Source organism: Saccopteryx leptura, chromosome 2 (assembly GCF_036850995.1).
Source record: "Saccopteryx leptura isolate mSacLep1 chromosome 2, mSacLep1_pri_phased_curated, whole genome shotgun sequence".
NCBI lineage: Eukaryota > Metazoa > Chordata > Mammalia > Chiroptera > Emballonuridae > Saccopteryx > Saccopteryx leptura.
In genome coordinates this window covers 36,511,065-36,533,497 of record NC_089504.1, presented here as the reverse complement: position 1 = coordinate 36,533,497, position 22,433 = coordinate 36,511,065, and the positions used below count along the sequence as shown (strand labels likewise).

Here is a 22,433-nt window from a genome sequence, read left to right as displayed (position 1 = left end):
AAGGCAGCAAAACGCACAGAAGAGGAGTGGGCTATGTTTGCCGCAGAGGCCAGGGTGCAGGCCCCACAGGGGGAAAGGGACCCTGACTGGGTGCTCTCCTGAGGGACTAGGACCCCCACCAGGCCTCTGTCGGCCCCCCTGCCACAAAATCACAGCACCAAAGTTAGCTCACTCCAAAAGAGCAAAGAGGTATTTTTGTTTGTTTGTTTTAGCAAAACCCACTAGAAGTTACAGCTCAAAGAGAGCGGGACCAACTGCGTTTCATGGGCTGCAGCTGCAACACTGGGAAGGCTTTTCCTTGCCACTCATTTGGCCATTGGAAGATGCTCGGTCTAGAAACCTGAAGACTTTTATTTGAGTGCCCAGAATGTTGCCAGTCTAAGCTGCCAGGCGGCAGGTTCCAAGCATTACTTTGGAATAACATTGAATTGTATTCCTGAAAACATCCAACTCACTCACATACCTGTGATGGATGTCTAATAAACTCACAAGGATCTTGGTCAGCCCATTCAATTTAGCATTCACAGTGGCTCTATCCCATTCAGAGCTCTGTGCTAGGTCCCCCAGTCCTCAGGAAAACTCCCTGCATCTAAAGGGATTCGTAGACCCAGAACTAGACATTTCAGATGCCAGCGAAGGGCAATGCAAGTTTATGAGCAGAGCCAAGGTTATCATTTGTTCTGGCTTGGAAGTCTAGGAAGCCTTCTTGGAAGAAGTGGCGATAATCTGGACGTTGAAGGACTTGAAGCTGTATCTTTTAATGGGTCACCAAAATCTGTCCCTCTGCACCTTTCACCAGTCCCAGTTGCATTTTGAGAAGTCAAAATGCACTGCCCTGTCCCCATGGAAAGGGGCCTGGGGGCAAGGCCAGTCTCCAGCTCCTCAAAAACAGGAGGTAGTTCAGCAGGACACAATGTGTCCTAAAGTGGAACAAGCCACAGAGGCCCAACTCCTCCCTCTGTCAACTCCCTGACAAGGTCACTGCTCATGTAGTACATGGGCTGATAGACCCAGAAACCCTTGACAGCTCTGAGCCACATCATGATTTTTATAAATAACTGTGAAAAGGTGGGCACTGATCTTCTGCACAGGTACTGAGAGCAGCAGTGGCTGCCATTCTGTGTTGATAACTGAGGTGATGGAAGACAGTAGGTTTGGAGCCAGCCAGTCTCTGTCAAAGCCCCTCAGCCACTGAGCTGAGTGTCCTGGGACACACATCACTGGACCTCTCTGAACCTGAGTTACTCGTCTGCGATGCACATGATAGCACTTACAGGACTGAATAATATCGACATAGTTCAAAGTCTTTTGTGAATCAAAAAGTGATGAGCTATTTAAGATGTGGGCTTATCAGTCCTTGGGCTCAGCACATGCTCTGTGTGACTGTTGAAAACTAGGAGACATGGGGCCTTGTTTTTTAATGACTATTACATTTCCAGATCTTTTTCCATATTTCAACAGGTGCCCCAAGTTCTTTTTTTTTTATTATTTAGAAATTAAATTTAATGGAGTGACATTGGTTCATAAGAGCACGTAGGTTTCGGGTAAACATCTCTATAGCATTTGAACTATTGATTGCATTGTGTGCCCATCACCCAAAGTCAAATTATTTTCCATCACCGTATATTTGTCCTTTATTACTTCCCTTCCCCTCAGTAACCACTTCACTTTTATCTATGTTTATGAGTCTCAGTTTCCAAATTCTTGACTGCAGGGAAAGTCTTGAACTAGGAGCCAGGACCCTAATCTTACCTGTCTCTACCACTGAGACCTTGAGCATGTCCCTTTCAGGTTCACTTAGCCTTCCTTGACTCTGGAGGAGTGGGAGGCATACACGATTGGTTTCCAGTCTTCTGCCACTAGGAATATTTTTGCTCCCTGGCTCCCTCCCTAACGACCCTTTGCTTGCTTAAATGAGACCAACCTATGCTTTTGAAAGTGTTCTATGAGGCCTTTTTGTGGGCAAACCAACAATTTCTACCAGGCTGCCTATAAAGCTCAAACAAGCCTCCAGCCCCTATTACCAGTTCCCAGACTCATAACACGGCCTGGCCGGTTCTGAGCCCCCTGCCCCCATCCCCCAGTGCACTCCCAGAGCCTTCAGGGGCTTCTCTTAGCCTGCCATCAGCCCTGAGCTGAGTTACTTTTCTGTGGCCTAGACCTTGGCCTGTCCCTCAGAGCAGCCAGAGGCCCTCCTCTGAAGAAATCGCCTCCCCCTGGCTGGGCCTGGCTTGGCAAGGAGGCCAGAGCGTCCCCACCACCGACTAATGAGAGGGAGGTGGTGGTGTCATACCTTGCTGGGAAGTCACAGTGCTAGTCCCGACCTGTGCCTCCTGCCATCAAATTTTAATGCTGCTGCTGACATATTTATGGAATATCTCACCAAGGGTTTGCGAGAAGACCAGACAAGATTTACCTCCACAATTACCAGCGCGATGCGCGGGCTTTGCAGAGCACCAGGAGCTGGCGGCGCAGAGGCCTGGGCCCCGGTGCGTCCGGGGAGCACACTCAATTCCACACTCCTTTCCTGCCCCCAGCACCCAGGGCGTGGGGGACACGGAGATGAATCAGACACGGTCCCTGCCCACCGCGAGCCCGCACTCTGCGGGAGGGGGCAACACACACATCAATTACTCGAATCCTGGGTGGCTGGGGACGAGGCGGGTAGGGGTAGGAGAGACAGGCTGGGCAGAGGAGGGGATGGGTAAGTTATTTCTCTATCAAAGTCAGGGTCAAGAATGAGGCCACAGATGGGGCCCTGCAGGGCCACCCAGCCACTTCAGCTCTGCTGGCCGCCCCTCAGCCTGGAAGGGCTCCTAGGGCTCTCCCCGTTTCCGCTGCTGGCCTCAGGGTCTCAGAGCCCCCTTTCCTTCCGGACCCTCGCCCCCTTCAGTCCTTGGGGTGCCCTCTCCTGGGGCTGCCTTGGAGAGGATGAAGCCCCCTTGCCCCTCACCTCTCCTCACTTTGTCAACAAGCCCCTTTCTCTTAAGAACAAATAAAAACAAGCAAATAAACACCTTTCTCTAAGTTGTATTGTTGTGGGGTGGCTGTGTTAGGCTTGCGGGTTTCCCGGCTGCAAGCACTTTGCCTGATCGGTGGTGAGCACGTGGCAGAGGCACGTGTGCACAGCCTGTGTAAGGCTGCGGGTGCTTCCCAGGGCGGGGTTCTCCCAGATCTCTCTCCCGCCACCGTGGGGTGCGGTTTTCCCTGCTCCCTTGCCCTGACTGCGAACAGCAGGTTTTCCTTTGTTTACTAGCTCTTTCCCTTTTGTTGTTTATTTGCTCGTCTGTCTTTGTGAGCCTCCAATAAACGGGTATGGCCTGACGCTTTCCGGCTCCGCAGTTTCTCTACCGTCCGCCTGAATTCAATGTGAACCTGCTGACCTCAACCACCGGCATCACAATTGTTCCACAGTGGAGCTGCCCAGAGGGCAGGAATAAGGTGCAGTGACCCAGGCCGGTGGTTCTCTAAACCAGGACACCCCTCAGACTGGTTAAGTCAGAATCTCTGGCCGGGGTCCGGGGTCAGGACGTTCAGACTTCCAAGGAGCCCGCGTGTGCAGCGGCTGTGGGAGCCAGCAGCACCCCGAGGAGCTGGCAGCAAGGCAGCATTCTGGGCCCACTCCAGGCTTCCCAGAGCTCTGAAAGGCAATCGCAGCTGCTGTGCGTGCAGTCAAGTTTCAGAAGCGCTGACCCACATTAAAGAGTTGCCAGTGTCTGCAGAGGCAGACTGGTGTCCAGCCCCCAGGCCCTCTGAGGAGCGTACTCTAAGAAGGCCAACCTGTAAGAAGTCTGACTGCCAAGAGGGGCCAGTGGGGAGGGTGGACTCCGAGCAGGTCGCTTGTCGGCCACCACCATTACTCAGCAAACTTGGTAAGGCACGTTCTGTGGAGGGAGCTGAATCGAGACCACCCCTCAGCCCAGTTCTCACAACGGCCAAGACTGAGCCAGGAGGCAGGAGCCCCAGTGAAGTCCTGTCTGTATCACAAAGTCACTGGAGCAAGGCCCTTCCCCAGTCCAGGCCTCAGTTTCCCCACGAGTGTTGCCAGTAAGTCAGCCCTGAAGTTGGCGAGGCTGATGGAGATCTCTCTTTTCTTAAATTAAACAGACACATACATCCATGTCTCCTGGGACCAGCCCACACACCTGGCTGAGAGGTGGCTTTGTAGGGAGGGATCTGGGAGGAGAGGAGGGGAGATGTCTTTGGGGGCCAAGGAAGGAGGAGTGGAGAAGCCTCCAGGGGGTGCGAGAGCCCCACAGGTGGGCTGGGAGAGCCAGGGAGGGTCTGCCTGGGTGCAGCACACAGAAGCCAGCATTTCACCCACCTAGCCCTTCCCCAGGTACTGAGTGCCCGGCACTGTTAGACACTGAGGATACAGCTGTTGGTTCCTGCCCTCACAGAGCTTATATTGTAATGGCACAGACAGCAAATAAGACAAATAAAAAGAAAGCATACAGTATATCTCAATGAGAAAATATAAAGCAGTAAAATTTTAGATAGAGCGAGTAGGGATGGCTTCACTGAAAAGGTAACTTTTGAATACAGACCTGAAGGAAGTGAAAGTCATGTGAAAATTCATAAGAAGGGCACTCCAAACAGAGGGAACAGCAAGTGCAAAGGCCCTGAGGCAGGAGTGTGGGTGGTATGTAAAGGAGCATCAAGAAGGTCTGTGTGCCTGAAGAGAAGTGAGGAGTGGGGAGGTAGAAGATGAGATTAAGGAGAGAAGTAAGAAGGGGGAGATCATGTAAGGACTTTGGCCTCTACTCTGAGTGAGCAAGAGGGACACAACCTGCCTCAGAGTTTAACAGGCTCACCCTGGCTGCTATGTTAAAAATGTACTAAAAGGGGTAAGGGTGGTAGTGGGGAGACCAGTAAGGAAGCTATTGCAAATATTTATTGAAAGATTGACCTACCCACGGAGCGGGCACCTCTGGCCATTGGAGCCTAATGCCTCGAGGCTGGGAAGAGCCAGACTGTGTGGCCATGCAAGCAGATGGTCTGCTGGCCAAAGCCAAGGACCCTCATGGAGTGTGGCCAGATGTGGACTGTTGGATGGAAGGGAAAGTATCATGGATTATAGTCCTGGCTCTGAATGACCTTGGGAACACCCCCTTCCTCCCACTGAGCCTACAACAAAAGCAAAAACCAAGAGTACCCTCTAGGGTGTGGTAAGGATTCCAGGACAGCATGGATGTACCAACCGTGTGTAAACTGAAAAGGGGTCTGTGTGTGGCAGCTGTAGGTGGTCCTGTCTGGTCCTGCCACACACCAGGAATACGGGAGGGCGACACATCCCTGCTCTCCACTAGGGGGAGCCTGGGCAATTCTTCCTCGAGCAGAGATGCAGTTTGCAGCCACCAACCTGGTCTCATCCAGGGAAATTTCCAAAGTCCCCAACATGGCCCTCTGGGATGGGAGTGAATGTGTCCTAGAGCTGTCCTCAGAGTGCCTGCCCTGATCCTGTGGTTGGCAGGACTTACCCTCTCCAAGAGACGCTCTGAACAGCCCAACAGCAGCTACTGAGAGGCTGGTACACGGAGACCTACAGTTCCACCAGGCTCATGCCCTGGTTCCCAAACAAACGAAACAAAGAGTAGGTGGAAAGGAAGAGCACAAGGAAATAAAAAGTCACCCCTGGCTCAAGGTGTTTGGTCTGCAGTAGGCAGCCTGGGTGGCGTTTAGTCCATTCCTGCACGAGTGTGTGCGCGTGTTTACATTCTCTCTTGGCCACATGTCCTTCCGTGTGGCTTCTCACACCGTCATGGAGCATCTGCCCCGCGCTGGCTCTGAGCTGAATGGTGGCTGGCGCTGTGATGCGGCAGAGACTCGGGCCCGTGAGCCCCCTCTGTCCCCAGGCAGGCGGGGGCCAACGGGGGTTTGGGTTTCCCAGGGTCTCTCTTGTCTCTCCATTTATCTGAAAGCTAAAAGACCCAGAAAGATTGCCTTAAACCAGGCAAATGGGGCAGGGCAGCCATGCATGGATGAGTAGGTTGTTCACTGAACAAGAACCACCAGCTGACCGGGCACGTGGGGACTGAGGTCCAGCCTGCTCTCCACTCACCAAACCCTGAATCTGGGCTGCGTCCCTTCACGGGGAGGAAGGAACAAGGTCCTGGAAACAGTGTGGGGACAGCCTGGGGAGAACCTCGAGTTAGCTCTTCCTCGTGCAGTAGCTTCTTCACTTTGCTGTCACACGTCAGGAGGGGACCGTAAAGACGGATACAGTGCGTCCCCAAAGGCAGTCATTCCTGGGCCCACCTGGGTTCCCTTCTCTCAGCTCACATGTATTTGGCACTGAGGACGTGCTGAGCACTGACAGAGGAGCAGACCGCCTGCGGGGCAGCATTGCCAACACCTTTCACAGTCCGGGCAGAAACGTGATCCAGCTCTCAGGCTCCTGCCTTTTTTCTTGTTAAAAGGGCTCTGGAGCAAGCAAGATGGACTCTGTCATGGTCCTGCTGCTTGGGCAAGTTGCTCTGTGTGAGCTGAGGCCTCAGCCTCCTCCTCTGTGAAATGGGATCACATCAACACAGGCTTGGTGGGTTTATTGTGAAGAGCAAGCAGCTTAGGAAATGAAAGGCAGCGCAGGTCTGGCAATCAAAGTTCTCACTAGACGTCAGGGCCTCTTCCCCCTTCTTATCCTGGACATCTCTGGGGGAAGACCATAGAGATGCCTCTACCATAAAAATTTGGAGATTAAAGTCCGGAGGGGGAAGGTGACTTCCCCAAAGGCTAGTAAACCTGCAGGCAGGACTGAGAACCAAAGGTCCAAGGTGTCCTGCTTATACCACACACCTCCTCAGCCTTCCCCCCTGAGTCCTCCATTACAGCTGGTGGGATTCCACACACAGATGTGGACAGTGGTATCCCAGGGATGGGGGAGGGAGAGCAGGGGTATGTTAGGGTCAGCCCTGGAGTACAGAGGAGGGAGAGCAGCGCAGGACTTGAACTTGCCCCTTATGGACGAGCAGGTGGGAGAAGGTGCCCCTGAGTTCCCACAGGGACACTCTCAGAACCCGCCAGACGTAAGGGTCCTCTGCCCCAACCGGGTCCTCGGTCAGAGGCCACCCCTCCACCCTCACTCTGCCCATCGCCCCAGTCCGGCCACGACTGGTGGACCCGAGCCCCGGCCAGCCTCCCGCACCAGCCCACCTGCCTGCCTGCCTCCTCAGTCTGGCCAGCATGGTGGCAGCCCGGCCTGCTCCCGAGGGAGGCTGCCGCGAGGCCTGATGGCGCTGACGGAGGGGAGGGAGACCGCCAAGCTGTCAGTCTGGAGGTGCCCCTCGGAGCCCCTCCTGGCTGGAGCGAGGAGGGTGGGCTGGCGCTGGAACTGGGCTGTCAGGGCCTTCACAGAGACAAGGCCAGAGAGGCGCTGCCTGACAGCTCGCCCACCGAATTAGGACCATTTGCATGCTAATTTCCAGCGCTCTAACGGGCTGGCAGGCTGGCTGGGGTGTGGAGAGTGTACAGAGAGCAGCGCAGGGGCCTCCCCGCCTGCGAGGGAACAATGCTTGACTGATCGAGCTGCGTTAACGAGCAAATTATGGTAATTTTGTTATTGCAAATGCATAGAAATTTCCAAGGCGGGCAGCCATTCTGGCTGCTCCCTGCCCCTCCCCGCTCCTAAATACTGAACCCCTGTTTGTACACATGGGCCTGGCACCCAGCTCAGGAATGAGGATTTGCAGGGGCCAGGCTTCCCTTGGAGCCCTCCTGGGGAGACCCGGGGGAGCTGGCATGGGCCAGAGCATCCTCCCAGCAGCATCAAGCCCTCAGACCCTGCACCCCACAACCCTCACCCTTTCTTGTCCCCCAGGAGGCCCTGTCTGGCCCCTGGGCCTAGCAATTCCTCAAAACCATGGGAGCTGGTTTCTTCCCATTCTGAGCAGGTAACTTGGGTGATGCTCCTCAAGGATACTCCTGGGCCTTGAGAAATTCAATTATTTCTGTGTCTACTCAACTGGGCTCAACTCTCAGGAGAGCTCAGGGATTGTCTGATGATTGACTGGCTGAATGACCAACTGACTGAATGAGCGAGTGAGTGAAGTAAGGAGGAAGAGAGAAAGAAAGAAGAGATGAGAATAAGGGAGGCAGGGGAGGGAGGGAGGGAGGAAGGAAGGAAGGAAGGAAGGAAGGAAGGAAGGAAGGAAGGAAGGAAGGAAGGAAGGCAGGCTAGAACTTCTCCCACAAATGAGGACAATTAAGAGAGAAGATCTCCCCCCCCACCCCCCGTCAGCCTATTGGTGGTGTAATTAATCTAAGACCTAACCAGAGGAGTTTATTTGCCACCTGGCAAACCCTCCTGGAATTTGTAATTATCCACTGTCAAATTCACAACTTGTCCCAGTTTTTCTAGTGATCTTCTTTTTGATTAAAAGTATGTTTTTGGAAGTGTGCTCTGGAATGTACCCAGACAGAAACTATTTCCAAGAATGTGAGCTCCCTGCTCCCAGCAGCGAAGCGTAGGTAGCTCCAGGCACAGGGCTGACTCAGAACCCAGGCTCCATAATGCGAACCTGTTCAAAACCAGTCAACTTATGGGTGGGGCCAGCAGGTCACACCTGGGCCACCCCATGTGCCCCATCGGCAGGCCTCCTGTTTTATGACAGAGATTTCAAGTTCAGGCTGATGTTATTGACAGGTCGAGAAGCTGCCGCCTCAAATCCATTCTGGAAGTCGGTGGGGAATAAACCATTCATTACAAGGAAGCCCAGTGCCAGGGAAGGTCTGTTCCAGGTGGCCGAGGCAGCCTGAGCCAGCCCAGCTCACAGACAGGTGTGGGAAGCAGAGGCCTAAATGCCAGCAGAGACTTGATAACGTCAGCTGGGTCGCAGCCAGATTTTTCTATTTGTCTGATTTTCTAACTGGGCCACAACTTCCAGAGGGAAATTGAATCCAGGAAAAGAAAACAATCATTTCTTTTCATCTGGCTGCCTGACTCTGGGAAGAAAGCAGAGAGCAGAGGAGCTGGGGTCTTGGCGTGGCCTGCAGGTCCCAGGCAGGACCCCTGACAGCACTGGGCACAGATACTGCCTGCATCCCAGGAGGCGCTTTTGCAGCTGGCCAGGCCCGGGGCCTGGGGGAAGGATGTGGGCTCAGGAAGAACGTGACAAAGTTGGGACAGGTGGGGTGTGAGTTCTGATATGAGTTGATCGAGAGGCCAGGTCATCCAGGGACCATCCCAGGGACCATCCCAGGGACACTAAGTCTGCCTGAGGTTCAGAGACAAAATGCCTCCTTTCCAGTGCTTCAGTGAAGAACGAAAGTGGGGGCGGGGTTGATATTTCCCGCTAGCCCAGGGCAGACCACAGAGCAGGCTGCCACCACAGCCAGAGAGCCGGCCTGGCTTTTCCTCTGACATGCCATGTGACCTTAAGCAAGTCCTCTTCCTGACCTCACCTGTGCACTGGGCTGAGCTCTAAACTCCGGTGGCGTCCAGCCCTGTCCAGGACAGAAGGAGGCGTGGCTGCGGGACGTACAGGGGCCATCTCCTGTCCCCTACGAGGTACGTGGTAGAGCAGACCCCTCCACCTACCACTCAGACGCACCCCAATCTAGGCCTTCAGGGCTTCTTTTTCAGGCAGATGCCTCCACAGCCAAGGGCAGGGCCCTCAGCCTGGACCTCCACTGAGTCGACGCCTTTGCTGCCATCCCCAGTTACTCGCTCTACGTCACCCCCAAAAGGTCCTGGGTGCTAGTCAGCGCCATATGTCAGGTTTCTATGTACCAATTCCCTTGCAGCCATTTTCCCAAATGTCTCTTGCTCCTTGTTGGGGAGTTCTCTTTCCAGGAATTTCCCACCCACAGTGTTTTCAGAAGGTCTGCACGTTCACAAAGCCCTAAGGGAAAGAAAGTTCCAGGAGCCGTGGGGATTGGCCTCATTCACGACTCCTCTGTACGTCCCCAGGACCTCAGGGCTGTTTGTGCTACCCCTTCTCTGTGTCACACAGAGAAAGCAATGTCTAGATTTTAGCACAGTGTTCCCTAGGGTCAAACTCCACATTGGCAAAGTCCTTCCCTTGTCATCTGGGCTCAACCACACGCTAGCTGCGTGACCAACCTTTAGCAAAGCACCTTTCCAAAGCCTCAGTTTTCATCTCTGTGAAATGGGGCTAACAATCATGCCCCCCAAACGGGTCCTCAGAGATCACACACGGAAGAGACTTGTATGTTATAACTATCTGTCCAGATGGTGGTTCCTATTCTTCTCATTGTTGTGAACAAGACTTCAAAATGGCCACAACTGTCACACATCCCGCTCTGGCAGGACAATGCCCAGGGCATTTGTGACCTGGGATTGCTCTTTAGAGAAAAGGACATGATAACTCAGTTGTCATTTTAAAATATCCTTTCCTCCCTCTTTCCTCTCTCTATTCCCCTTTGCACTCCTTCCCTCTTTCTTTCTTGCTTTCTTCCACCCTGGATCTCTGTCTCCCCGATTCGGGCCCTTTATTTGTGCCGTTGCACATAGACTCCTTATAAAGAAAATTCATTTGTTCAGGGTCACCGCGTGGTTTTTCATTAAAAACAAATTACCCGCATTCAGGGAGGACATCTGGGCTTCGCGGGTCCCATTAATGACTATATTTCCAGCCTCCCCGGCCCGGTTGGGCTCCCCTTGCCTGTCACCCTGCGTTCCTGGCCCCAGGAGGACAATGAGAGTGACAGTCAAGTGAAAGGGAAAACATGAGGGATGAGGGCGAGAGGCGAGTCCCCTGAGAGGCGAAGGAGGGAAAAGTGAAAAAAATAAATAACTCAAACAGAGGGGTAACAAGGGCCATTGTCTCAGTGCCTTCCAGAGAGGAGCCAGAGCAAATATTGGGAGAGCGAGCAGGGGCGCCAAGGTCGAGCTGGAGCCGGTTTACCACACGGCTGGAGTCTAAGCCCTGACTCCGCACTGGACAGGACAGGGAGGAGCGTGTTCACACTCAAATAAATCCACGTACATGCACTGAGCGGCCCCAGTGCAATGTTTGCAGGCACTGGGCAGCCGGAGGGTTCTGAGAGGAGCCACTGGGAGATGGGAGCACTTGGTCACTGCAGCTCTGACGGGCTGACCGTGGGCAGTGCCCGGGGGTACGCTCGGGGGAGAGATGAGGCCCCTGTGGGGGTATGCTTGCTGAGAGAGAGAGCATGTGATTTGGGCCTAGCAGGATGGGTCAAACATGGACAAGTAAAAATAGAAAGTAGAGGGAGTATACTAGAATCGGAAGTGTGGTTCCCTGATGTCCCAGCTGCGAGGTTTCTTTTGGGCCATAACAGATCTCTGGGTCAGGAGGGCTGTCCACAGCCCTGAGGGAGCTCTGAGGAAAACATGACCTTCCCCTGGGCCCGGAGCCCATTCCCTCACTCTCAGGGGAACCAGGGCCTGGGGCAACTTGAGACACGTGTGCCAGCTGCCAGGCCCTGTGGCACCCCTGAGTGGCTGTGCCCCTGGTGAGGCGTGGCACCCCTCTGAACTCAGCTAGCATGTCTCTGAGATGGGGATAAACACCCAACCTCACCAGGTGCTTTCAAACTGCAACTGGGGATAAGAGGTGTGGCTTCCCTGTGTATAGACTATAGAGCCCCAGGCAGGCTGTGGGGAGGCCTGTTGGTGGAGTTAGCTTATGGGCACAAGCGATGGGCTTCACTGGAAAGCTTTCGCCTGCCCCCTGAAGGCTCCGGGCACCACCGGAAGCTCTCTGCGGAGGTGTCCCAGACGAGTGGCCCAGCTGAGGGCTGACAGCTGATGAGGACTTGGAGACGAGGCTGCAGATTCCAGCAAATCGGAGAGAGGAGAACACAGACAACCCCAGTAGATCCAACCTGGTTTTTGGAAGGAGCCCAGCAGGTGTAGAAGCAAAGCGGGCTCAGAACCTGTGTGCTCACCGCCTCCGCCCTGCGGGAACCCTCCCTCTGCTCCCTCCTCTCTCCACCCCCACTGCTGACACAGGCTGCTCTCTGAACGACAGGCCAAGCCAGAGACTCGTCTCCTCCTGGATTCATCCCCCGACCCAGGGCAGCACCATGGGTGACTTGGGACACTTCAGCTACACCCTTAACTTGCCCCATTAATTGATGTGGACAGTGTTTCTCAGATTTAGCAACACTCTCTGCAAAAGCAGCTTCCGACATGCCCTTCCCTGCCCCAACTCTTCTATGGAGAAATTCTTGAGCCTTCCATGCCTGACACCCCCAGTCTAGGCTCCCTGAGTCCCTGAGCGTACCTGTCATCACATCTGTCCCCCTAGGCCCTTACTGACTTGCCGTCTGCACTACACACTGAGACCTTCACACAGACAAGGGCCATGGCTTCCACCTTTGTATCCCAAGCCTTATGCTTGGCACATGGAGATGGTTCATAAATGTGGAAGTAAGGAAGGGAGGAAGGTTAGAGGGAGAAAGGAGGAAAGACAAGAACAAATGATGGTCAGATGGATGCATGGCTGGCTGGTTACTGCAACCTAATCAGCTCAAGACCCCACCATTATCTTTTATGTTCAATATAGTTCAACAGGAAATTAGCGTCTCTCCAAGCCCCTCCTTCCCAGACCCCTGGTGTCATCCTGTGGAGGCCTCTGTCTGTGCCACCTTACAGCACATCACACATTAAATGCACCACAGTAAAACTTTTCTGGCCCTGGCTGGTGGCTCTGCAGATGGAGTGTTGGCCCGGTGTATGGATGTCCTGGGATTGATCCCCAGTCAGGGCACACGAGAAACGACCATCTGCTTCTTTCCCCCACCCACTCCCCCTTTTCTGCCTCTTTCCCTCCAGCAGCCAGTGGCTCGATTGGTTCGAGCGTTGGCCCCAGGCACTGAGGATAACTTGGTTGGTCCAAACGCTTCAGCTTCAGGTGCTAAAAATAGCTCAGTTGATTTGAGCACTGGCCCCAGACAGAGGTTGCTGGGTGGATTCTGGTTGGGGTGCATGCAGGAGTCTGTCTCTCTGTCTCCCCTCCTCTCACTTAAAAAAAGAAAAAAGAAAAAAATAATAATACTTTTCCTTCTAAAAATATGAAAGGCTTATTTTTTATATTGTGTTTTTGAAATTATTTGGCCACAAGGAACCTATTTAATTTATGATTAGCTATGATTTCTCAGCAATCAAGTCACAGACTAGGGAATTCTTGCAAAGCGAGAAAATCTAACCTAAATATTGTTTTCAACTGTAATGAAATTTTTATGAGCACTAAATTTAATAGTTAATGAAGTTAACATAATGTTACAATTTGTAGGCACTTAACATTTATTAATGCCCGTTTTCCAGCTTCCTTTTTGAATTTTAGAGGCAAAAGGAGTTTTGATGAAGTCCCAAATTGTTGTTAATTCCTGAAAAACTCTTAGGCCTCTAGTCCAGATCCCCTCCAGTACTCTGCACCCCGCTCACTGTCCTATAGGAAGTCCTGGCTGGGAGGCGAACCGCCTCTTCAGGAGCCCGAGTGTGGCAGGGATAAAGACAGTCATAGATAATGTCATACAAAGTAGAAGGAGGGATGACTGCAGAGGTGAGCTAGGTCTTGAACCACGCAAGGGCAGATGACTGCTAGCCAGTGGCTAAGGGGTGGTCTGAGCCCTGGACCCTGCAGGGCACTGGCTGCTCCGAAATTCCCTAGCCAGGACTCAACCACCTAACCAGAGAGAACTGCCACCCAGCAGTCTTGGAAACCTTCTGGCAAGAAGTGGTACTGGGAGGCAATGCCGAAAGGTGCCTCAAAATCGCAGGGGCTCAGAGTCGGGCTGCTCTGCCACTTTCTGTGTGGCCAGGTGCTGAGGACAGCTCCCCTGGGCTGGGCTGGAACTGCTGGGTGTCCCTGGTCTGCAGCCCTTGGCTGATCCTGAGGGTGTGTCTCCTGGAAGCTGACTTGGCCATCAGGACTTAGGAGGATGAAGGCCCAACACCCAGCAGGCTCACCCATTTCCCTCAGGACACCCACACTCTGCACCTGCATGCTCCTCTCTGCACCAAGTGGTCTGCCCTACTTCTCTCCACCCAAGTCTCAGACACCCTCCAATAATTCTACTTCCTCTAAAACAAATCCTGACTCTATTCTCCCTGATGCCCTAAAAAGGCATCACAGTCCTGTTTGGGGCTTTGTTTGTTTGTTTAAAGAAACACCACTTGTACAGACACTTCAGGAAGACACTGGAGGTCAGGATCCCAGACATACGGTGTCCCGTCCTCATAACTGGGTCTGCCAACTGCCATCAGAAGGAGCAGAGACAGGAAAACAAGTTCACTGGACACCTGAGCAGCCCGGAGGAGGTGAAGGTGTCCTTAAGTCCCGCTTCAAGTTCCCCAGCCCTGCACAGTGAGCTCCTGGCTTCAGGCAGGTGCTCTTCCCCAGCTAGGGCTCGGCTTCTCATCTGTCCTTGCCATGGGGGCCTGAGGTGCTGAGAAAACCTAAACCAGCAATGCACTCCCTCCACCTCCATGCTCCCCACAGGGACACTGCTAAGACATTCGAACAAATCATGGTGATCTTTGCTGCCTCTCTTGCCCTAAGGTCCCAGATTCCAAAGTCTGTAAGAACCATCCTAGGTGTGGAGCCCCTGACAGCCTGTCCTGGCCTGCCACCGCAGTAATGACCTTCCGTACAGAGATGTGGCAACGGGTGTGCAGGGGTAGCACACCCCGAGACCCCCTTCCTACAGCTCCACCCCAGAAGTTACTACCAAATCACACACGATAGCCCAGGGCTGTTGCCTTGTCACAGCCCAGAGTTGAAGGCAACTTGAAAACATTTGCTGCCCACTTAGAGGTGGCAGGGCTCAGGGAGCCCTCTAGTCCAGCCAGGAAAGATGCCACCAGGCAGGGAAGTCAGACTTAGAAGCCCTTGAATGGCAGGACCAGAAAACCCCCTACGGAGCATCTAATCCCATCTCCCCGAGCCCCTGACTCCTGTTATAAGAGACAGCAGGAAGTTCCAGCCCATATCCCAAAGTAACACTGTGTCTGGCAGCTGGAACCAGAACCGGGGTTCCTAAACCTCAGCGGAACCTCCATGCTCCCAGCGTGCTTTCCACCTCTAAGTCTTTGCTTTTGCAATTGTTTTCTTCCTTAATGCAGCAAAGATCTCATCAAGCCCACACTGGATGTCAGATTCTCTCCAGTTCCAGAGTCACTTCAGTGCAGGAGCTGGTCCCATGGGCTGTCTGGATCAGACCGCTCCAGACTCTTGTGTTCCATTCTAGGAGGACACAGCAGCCTCACCTCTGACCTCCATCCAGATTCGCCCGGGCAGAGCCTGCCACCAGTCAAAGCTGCTGTCTGTACCGCCTCAAGCCCCAGAGGTATCCAGGGGGTCGAGGCTTTGGTGATGAAGGAGGCTCAGCCTGCCCTTCCTGCTCGTCCCTGTCAGCACCCCAACGCTTTGGCCACACCCAGGTCCTGCCTGATGCCCGTGCTCTATGGTCCTCGGGTCTTCTCACTCACCAGTCCCTCACCCAACAATGATCAACCGTTCCAGGTCCAGCTCCAATGACCTCTGGGAAGTCCTCCCCGATTTCCCCCACCTTACCCACTGTGCCAGCAGACGCAGCAGCCTCCTCCTCTGCATTTCCTCAGCACATACCTAGATTTTAGCTCTTCACATAGCATGCAAGGATATTTTATGTTTCTCCAACTAGACTGTGAGCTCCCTGAGGGCAGGAGCTGTGTCTGCAACAGCGCACCTAGCTTAGAACTAGCACTCGTGTCTCTCAGGAAATGTTTGAAGAATGACAGAATGAACAAATGAATGGCCACCTGCCATTTCATCCTGGCTCTGCCTGGCATTCCCTAGGGTCAATTCCATGTTCCTGGTGTGGCAGAGTGCCTGGAGGCCACTAGAGGGCAGCAAAGAGCCAGACACGATCAACAGGTGGGAGACCTCAGCACTGTGAAAGGTGTGCAGGGAGCTTTGAAAACGCCCAGGCCACAGGACTGCCAGGAACCTTGGCGAGGGGGAAGTAAGAGCTAAGAACAAAGGCCATCAATAACCCTGAGCAAACACTCCCAAGCCTATGCTTGGGTTAGGAAGGCACTTGGGGAGCAATGGTCCAATCAGCCACCTGATGCTCCTGTCTCGCCCACCTCACTGGCTTCGGCAGGCTCCTCTCGAGCCTGCCCATTCCCCTACCTTTTGTTTTAATTATGGGAAGGGGCTGTATACAAGACTGGAAAAGGTGTCCCTCTGACTCCCACTCGCCAGTCCCGACCATGCCTACAGAACTGTGCAGTGTGTTTTATCCCTGTCCACTCCCCGAAGGAGGCCCAGAGAATGGAAGTGGCATATGGCATCGCACAGTGAGTCCTGGCTGAGCGCGGCCCCCAGCTAGGCTTTGGCCCCCCTGCCTGGTGCTGAGTTCCCCAGCACCCAAGCTTGCATGCTCAGAGTCAGCAGGGGCTTAAGGCGGACAATAAAAACCCACTCTCCTCCCCTCCAGACCTCAGTACCCTTCCTGCCTCGCACGGATTAGGCCTCCATAACTGCACAGCCATCATTTCAAATGATCCTTAAAGCAGCAGGCAAGGCAGGCTCAGAGTAGTCTTGGAACTTGTGCCTAGTCACACAGCTAAGCAGTGGTGAAACCACACTCCTTCCACGCTCACCCTCACTTCTCTTGGGGCAACTCCACAGCTCTCTCTCTCTCTCTCTCTCTCTCTCTCTGGGCCCTCCCTGCCCCTGTGCTCTCCACCTGCTCTGCCACCTGCCTGCAGAGGGCCTAGCCTGGATGTCTATGTGGCCTCCCCAAATCGACAAGTCCAAAACCTAACCTTGCTGGCCACCAGCCTCCTCCTTAATCAGTTCCCAACCCCATTCACCCAGATTGGGTACGTGAACCCACTCCAGCCAAGGGTGGAACTCATGCCCCGTACCCAGTGCCCCTGCCCTCCTCTTCAGCTGGCCAAGGATACACGTCAGACCCGTAGCATTCAGCATCCGCCCCGGCTCCTGCCTGGAAACACTCTTGTTGGCAACTGGTTTCTCCCCTAGTCGGTGCTCCATTGACCCAGAGGGTATGAGCTCTGCTGGAGAGCTCTGGACTTAATGCCTGCTCAGCCAGGCCAGCTTCAGTCATGCCAGCTGGGCTTCTCTTCTCCCCACCACACCCAGCTCAGACCCCTATTTAAACAATCCGCAGCAGCAGCAGCAGCATAATGAACACTTATATGGCACTTAATATGTGCCAGGCAAGGCTCTAAGGCCTTTTACCTATATTACATTTCATGCTCATTCTTATTATCATCATCCTCATTTTATAGATGAGGAAACTAGGGCACAGAGAAGTTATCTAACTTATCCCAAGTCACATAGCTAGTGAGAAGCAGGTCGATGATTCAAACCAAGGAGTCTGGCTCCAGAGCCCATGCTCCTAATAACCCAGCCTCCCCGTTTCACCACGTGGCTGCCCAGCACCCACGGCTGCATTGCTCCGGCACTGGCCTGGGCTCTCATTGCAGCCTGGTCCAGAACCCCATTTCTTATTCCCACTAAGATCTCCCGAGTACTACTCAGGGCCAGGCACTCAGCCAGCAACAGGGGCACAGCGGCAAACAAAACAGACACAGCCTTGTGACTATGCAACTCCTGAGCACTGCGCTGACCTGAGGGGAAGGCAGACAAGGGAGGGGTAGCACTGATTCATCTCCTTCCATTGTGCTTAGAATCACGAGTGGAAAGAACAGGGTGCTTTAAAAGGGGAACAGTGGGGGCCCTGGCTTAGACGGTGTAGGCAGAATGATGGCCGCTACCAAAGATGTCTACATCCTAACCCCAGAACCTGTGAGCAGGGTAGGTAGGTTATATGGCAAAGGGGAATTAAGTTGACCTGAAGATAAGGAGAGTAACCTGGATTATCCAGGTGGATCCAATTAAATCCCAAGGATCCTTACAAGTGAAAGAGGGATGTGGGAGAGAGAACCAACAAGAGGGCATCATGATCAGGACCCTGCCCAACGTTGCCAGCTCTGAAGGTGACGATGAAGAAATATGGGCTTATGGGCCGTACCCACCCGCTGGAGAAGGCGAGGAAACGAGCCTCCAGGACGAACACAGCCCTGCCCACGCCCGATTCAGCCTGTGAGTCCATTCTGGACTCTGACCTCCAGGACTGTAAGGGGGTAAATTTCTCTTGTTGTAAGTCACTTGTTTGTGGTCACTTGTTACAGCAGCAACAGGGAACTGATACATTTTGGGTCAAAGGGAAGACCTTTCAGAGGAGGTGAAACCCACAAGGGTGAGGGGGGCAGGGCCGGCTGGGCCAGGCGGGTGGGAGCAGCGGGAAGGGGCTGGGCCCTTGAAGCAGAGGAACTAGAGGAACTCACACGTGTCCCTCACTCCTCCTGCAGGGTCCAGCGGGCCTGGGCCTGCTCGTCTCTCGCCGCTGTTCCAGACCTCCTCACTGGCCTCAAACTCCTGCTCCACCCTCACCCTCACCTCCTACTTTGTCGAGAAAATAAAAGCCATGAGTTAATTGAGCAATTTAATTGAAAGGCACTTAGAAATGATGTATACCGATCTGTGGCAAGCAGAGAGCCCAGGACTGAAGGAACCCAACATACTCCTTCTGGGGCCTCCCAGCAAATAGCTCTGGTCTGTTGCAGCCCTGGGGGTGAACACGACATGGTCAAGATTTCCTGGCGCTCCGGTCTAAAGCCCCCAAAGAAGTAGGGGGCCCCTGGGGCCTAGGGGTGCATGGGAACTGGCATTCCTTGACTGGTTCATCTCAAAGACGGTTACCTTGCTTCTTGGACTCAATAGAGCCACAGGGCAATGAATGCCCCCTTCCTTTTCCCCAAGCTCAGGTTTAAGTTTCAAATGCCATGTTGATTTCTATAGGATTAAACAAATACCTTCAGATAAGAACTAATTATTACACTGGTCATGTCACTATGGAATCTTCGGTGCCAAAGTTTTGGCATTTGTTGGGACTTGATGAAAATAAAATCTGAAAACTGTCTCCATTCCGAGCTGATGGGATGTGGCCATGTTTGCTTTATGCAGCGTAATGGATCAGTGAAGAGCTAGATGGGGTGTGCGGAGCTGCAGGAACTGAATCGGCACACACCAGGGAAGACCATGTTGCAGATGTGGGGATGCCTCCGAACCAGAAAGGGCAGACAACACCCCGATGGCAGAATCAGGCATCAAATCAACAAGAGTCCAAGCCAATAGGCTAGCGTTTCATACAGAAAAGCGTAATGTCTCTATTTTCAGGCCCAGAAGTTTGGCTGCCTGAGTGTACCCTGGAGACAATCCTTCTCCATTGTCCTGAAAGCAAACCTCACAGATGGAAGCCTTCCCTTTGGAAGAGGTGGCAGCCAAGTGTCCCAGAACCTAGAAACCTAGCCTGGGAAAAAGCAACTCAGATTTCCAGTTTCTACTTAATTCCCTGCAGGCAGGAGAGAGAACTGCTCCATACAATGAACCAGCCCATTGCTCTGCCCTGTAACAGCCTCAGAGAGACACAAGCATGATACCCTCCCGGGGCTTTGCTCAGCCTGTTTCTCCCAACACTATCCACTGCCCCTGGGGGTCCACGAAGTGGTATCACCTTCAGCACCGTCACAATCAAATACATGCCTCCGAGATTCAGAAGCCCAAGAGGTTAGGAACCAGAAATCTGAACAAATACAAAGTTGAAATCCTCCAACAGGTTGTGGTATGTCCATGTCCTAATCCCTGGAACCTGTCAATGTGACTTCTGTGGCCAGCGAAGGCAGGGGGCTGGGGTTTCTTCATCGTATGATGAAGTTAAGGATCTTGAAATGGGAAGGTCGTTCTGGATTACCTGGGTGGACCCTAAATTCAGTCGTGTGTATCTTCATGAGAGAAGCAGAAGGGGATGCAGCACCGCAGAGGAGAAGGTGCAGGAAGACCCAGCAGAGAGAGATCTAAAGATTGAGTGACACAGCCACACCCCGGAGCACCAGGAGCCACAAGAAGGTAGATGAGGGAAGGACCAGATCTTCCCCGGAGTCTCCAGACCGTGCCAACCTTGATTTTTGGCCCAGGGATACTGATTTCAGACTTCTGGGCTCCAGAACTGTGAAAGAATATGTTTCTATTGTTTTAAGGCACTAAGCTTGTGGTAACGTTGAATAGCAGTTCAACATTATGGGTCAATATTTTTTTTTTACATGGGTCAATATTAATTTTCCCTGCCTCCTTCCCTTAGCAAACACCCACAAAAGGAGCCTACTATGTGTTAGGGTCCATGAAGAGTACAGAAGACAAGTTAGGCCTGGTCCTAAACGAGGTCACCCCAGGGCAGAGGCTGATAAAGGTCGGTTGAGGCCCTGGGTGCAGAAGAAAATATTGGGTCCCCTGTCATTAGAAAAAAGTGTAAAGTTGGGGTTTTGCGGGCCCTTCAGAAATCGGGGCCCAGGGCGCTCGTCCGGTGCACCCGCCATTAAATCCACCTCTACCCCTGGGGCATACCTAACTGGGCTACACACACACATGGCCACGTGGTATAACAAAGCCACATGTAAAGCTGTATCCCCAGGGAGGGCCACATCAGAAGGCTTCATGGGGCAGGTGATATCTGTGTTCAACCCTGAAGGGTGATATTGGATCTTAACAGGCCGGGTCAGGCAGGGGTCTAAATGGAGGGCGCAGAATCACAAGAGACAATGAGTAGGAAGAGTGAGTTATGCTGGGAACCAGTGAGTGGTCAGGCTGGCTGGGGACAGGCTGAGAGACGAGACCAGAAAGGCAAGTTGAGACCAGACCGTCGTGACACCTGAATGACAGGCCAAGGACCTGCTCTGTTGAAAGGCCATCTTAGCTCTAGGCCAACCCTGGGAGAAGTTCCAGCAAAGACCACGTGTACGAGCCAGCACCGTCCCGTGAAGCCATCCAAGAAATAGATGTGGATATCATGTTGGAAACAGTCTCAAAGACGGGATACTGATTTGGACAATGAGGACCAGGAACTAAGGAGTGTGTACACCAAGTATAGATTCCCAGCCCTGACACACAGTGCAGCATTGGATGAATCCTGGGGGGTATACGAAAAGGAAAGACAAGAAAAGTAAGAAGAAACAGAGGGCAAGAGACATGCACAGAAGGATACACGTGTGCCCTCCCTCTATTTTGGGGACAGAGTCTCAGGAGACTGCACTGCTGTGCCAACCCTGTGCTACCCCTGCCCAGCTGCTGCCAGCAGGTTTGGCTTGGCTCATCCTGTGCTTCCTGCTGCCACCAAATGGGCAAGGAGCTGCCATCAGTTTCCACTGGGGCTCTGCCAGGCCCATGCCCATTTGTATTTTGAGCCCGGTAATCAGGGCTGGAGGAATCATGGGGGCCGGAAGGCAGCCTCTGTTTGGATAAACTCAGGAGGGTTCAGCTGCTTCTCTGAACTCAGGCTCTTTGGGGTTTGCAGAGGGGAGGCAGCTCGGGGGCCTCAGCCTCACCTGCCCACATGCTGCCGCCTACCCCTCTGGCATCACTGAGAAGCCTGCGTAGATGAACTCAGAGCATACACAGCAGCGCAGAACAGAGGAATGAGTGCCGAGTGGAGGGCAAAGATCCAGCTTCAAGCTGTGCAGCCTCGGAAGATTCCCTAGCTGCTCCGAGTCTCAGTTTCTCCTCTTGGGAAACAGGGGCTACACCCCAGACCAGCCCACCTCACAGGGCTGTGGCATCAGAGGGCTCCTAGGGAAACACTTTGCATTCTTTCAAATGCTATGTAAATTCTAGGGGCCACTTGAGGGGCTGTTCCTTCGAGTGGCTTGACGAGGCTGCCCTAACTTGCTAATAGTTGGGAAATGAGTGGGAGTGGGGGAGGAGGGTGTGTGTCCCACCACCTGTTCACCGTATGTCTGGTATTTCCCTGTGCTCTGCACTGGCCCGTCCGTGCAACAGAAAAGGCAAAGGCTTTACAGGTGTGACCTTGGCAGGTCTCTTCGGCGTTGGCAAGGCCCAAGGCAAGAGTACACACGGAGGCCACTTCCCATCTGTCTCATATTTAAAAGTCATAAATCAAGCTAACAAACCGTTAAATGAAACATGCTCTGTCCTCCTACCTTGTTAAACACATCTTCGTAATAACCTGGAAAGCCAGGAGTGAATTTAGAATTCCGGGACTCCTCGGCCTCTGCGCCAGGACCTGGCTCTGTGGGGAGAGCCTGGCTGAGCCACGATCTGCCCTGCTCCCCTCCTCCCCCGGCTCCACTCATCATCCCGCACAGCCTCACACACAGGTGTGGGCACCTAGCCCTCCCAGCCAGGCTCTGTCCGCACCCCCCCAAAGAGCCAGCCCTCGGCCCCGGGGTGCATGTGCCTGTGACACAGATCAGGGAAGAGGCTGGAAGAGGCGAGGGGCTCGGGTACCAGGTGGACGGATCCCTTTGGCCCTGCAGACTGTCCATGGTCCATCAGGGTGAGGGGCCTGCAGGGCCGGAGTCGGTCGCTCTTGCCTGGGTCTAAGGGTGGTTCATGCTGGGTTAGGGCTTCTACTTG

General features: G+C 53.5%; 1 protein-coding gene across 7 annotated transcripts in view; it reads right to left on the bottom strand.

The window, feature by feature from the left end:
- Positions 1 to 22,433, bottom strand: part of PAX5 (paired box 5) — a 180,868-nt gene that overhangs the window by 20,330 nt on the left and 138,105 nt on the right. The window lies entirely within an intron of this gene.